The sequence below is a fragment of the Cryptomeria japonica genome, chromosome 4 (genome assembly GCF_030272615.1).
Source record: "Cryptomeria japonica chromosome 4, Sugi_1.0, whole genome shotgun sequence".
NCBI lineage: Eukaryota > Viridiplantae > Streptophyta > Pinopsida > Cupressales > Cupressaceae > Cryptomeria > Cryptomeria japonica.
This window is the reverse complement of record NC_081408.1, coordinates 11,796,317-11,799,258: the sequence shown is the minus strand read 5'-3', so window position 1 is coordinate 11,799,258 and position 2,942 is coordinate 11,796,317.

The window sequence follows — 2,942 nt, the reverse complement described above, 5'->3', positions numbered from 1 at the left end:
AATCCCCCCAATGAATTTACAGACATAGGTGTAGCGTCCTAAAATTGCGACACTTGCAATTTTGACTGCATTTGGGTCTTCACGATGGCGGCGCAACGTTGAACTTGAATGGAGACCCCGAAACCTGTTTACGACACCAAGAACTGCATCTTTTTGCACCTTGGCCTGATCCTCCTTGCACCCTGCTGTCCTGGGAGGTGGGACCATGGCGCCCAGCGCCCTGGTCCCTGGCCCTATTTTGGGCCCGGTCTCTTTTGGGCATCAGGTCTTTAAGTTTGCAATTCCGAAAATAATGTTTCTAGGTCGGCCTAAGGTCGGAAAAATCAATCTATCAGCCCTAATTGACAAGTATATAAACTACATTTGCCCTCCCATTTGAGGAGGTAAGAAAAAAGAGAAAAAAATATATGCAAGCAAGAGGCGGAAGCGATATTCAAACATTCAAACATTCAAGCATTCAAACATTCCTTCAAGCAATTGAGCATTCTAAGTCTCCATTCAAGGCTAAGTGTTGCATTCAAGACAAGGATTCAACCATTGAAGAGGAGATCACTTACAACATACAAAATACAACATTCATTACACCTTCGCATGTAAGAATACAAACATTCTTACAACAAGGTATCAGTACTTGTTTACATTACAAACATTTACATTTACAACATTCTCATTTCTTGGTTAATTCCAAAATCGGGGTTTGACCTAAAGGCAAACCCCTAATCCCTAACCCCCCAATCATCCTCTCTTTTCTGTGTGTAGGTTGTAGGTACGTGGCTGTAATTGAAGATCTGGAATCTTTGTGCAGAGACGAACAGATCCCCCTTCGTTTCGCGGATTTTTCGGAGGACCGTGTGCACGCCGGGCGCCATCGTCCCGTCAACTTTCGCTCAAATTTGCAGAACAACATCATCTTGACATTTTACTGCTAATTTCAGGTCCACAGCTTCATCCCGTATCCCTATCTCCGTTTATAAGCTAATCTTTCTTACTTTACATGTATTCCTAGTTCAATCTTTCTATCTACATTCTTTACAAAAGAGGGTATCCTTGATGTCTCAACACTTGAAACTCATTTAGAATCTAGTCTTGCATTGCGTGGAATTGGATCTTGTGAGTTTCAACCCTTCTTTTGAATGTAAAGTCCCTCCTAAGTGAAAATCGTCAATCCTAGTGACCTCCTTTCTCCTTGGAGTGGGGGAGAACACCTAGGGTTCGATTTCCGCTTTACAATAGGTCCACATACATCATAATGAACTAACTCTAAAATTTTACTTGTTTTCCTAGTACTACTCTGAAAAGCACCCTTAGTATTTTTACCTAGGGCACATCCTGTGCACGCCCCTGAATGATATTGCTTTAGCTTAGGTAGGCCTATGACAAGGTCTCCCATTGATGATAAAGCTCTAAAATTTAGGTGGCCTAGTCTTCTATGCCAAATTTCATTGGCATCTATAGTTTCATGAATTAGGGCTAAGTTGGGCTCTGTGCATAGCTCATACAAGTAGCCTTGTCTTTGACCAATTGTTTTAGCTTTCTTGATGGATGAGTTATTTGGCCAAGCCAATACTTTGTTGTCCATGAAGGTCACTTTGTATTCGTTGTCCTCCAGTGCTGATATTGAGACTAGATTCCTCTTAATTCTTGGAACATATAACACTCCTCTAAGTTGTAATGATACACCTGATTTTAGTTTGGTGGTGCGGTTTCCAATTCCTTTGACAGGGTGTGTAGAGTCACCTCCGATGGTTACCTCCTCATCATTCTCCTCTTTCATGGAGTCTAGTACTTCTCTTAATCCTGTGATGTGTCTGGATGAGCCACTGTCGATCACCCAGGAGTTCACTTTGTTTGATGCTTGATTTGTGAGAGCTGAATAGAGTACATACTTCTTAGAGTCCTCTTCCCTTTTGGATTTTCCTGTTTTGGCAAATGTGGCTTGTTTAGCTCTTTCTAGACATTTGGCAACATAGTTCCCAAATTTGTCACATCTGTAACATTGAATTTGAGAGAGGTCCTTCTTAAAGGAGTTCTTGCCGTGACGACCTTTTCTTTTTCTGAATTGCTTTTGCTTGCCTTTCTTGTTTGAGTTCATATTTAGAACTTGAAGATCTTCATCTATATTCTTCTGTTTGATCCCTTTCTTATTTTGCCTTGATTCCTCTTGGAGACAATTAGCCTTTAGCCTATCGAATTTTGGGAAGTTATCCCTTGCACTGATGCCTTGGATGAATGTTTCCCAGATGCTAGGCAACCCATCTAAAGAAATGAGGGTTAATTCTTTGCTTTGGATCTCATATCTAAGGGTTGTCAGTTCATCCCTTAAGGTAGATATTCGCATCAAGTAGGCATTGATTGATTCTCCTTTTATCATGGCCATGTGATTTATCTCTCTTTTTAGATCCAGGGTTCTACTGGCAATCGATATTTCAAAAGTGTCTTCAAGTGCTTTGAACATGTTGAAGGTTGTTTCATGTTTCTTTATAATGGTCATAATGTTGTTCCTTACCCCATCAACTATGATTATGATAGCCTTATCATTTCCTTCTTTCCAAATTGCTTTGTTAGGTTCAGTCTTAGGTTCTTTAGTTTCAATCTTTACAAATGATTCAACTTTGTTTTCTTTTAGAATCATTTGAATTTTGAATTTCCATGCGGAGAAGTCGTCACCTCCTGCGAGTCTGTCTTCAAATTTGATAGTGCTAGCCATTGATAGGATTTTGATGTTGAATATATACTTGATTTGAATTTTATGTAAAATTGAACAGCCCCAGGTTTGATTTAACTATAGCTCTGATACCATGTAAATGTTTGTCCAATTTACAATTCAATATGCAAGATGTATTCTAATTTTATTCTTTATATATCTATGTATTTTATCTCAATGATAATTCTGACTATCTTCTTTGTTTGGCAGGTAAGAGGAGTATTTATTGATTTCGATA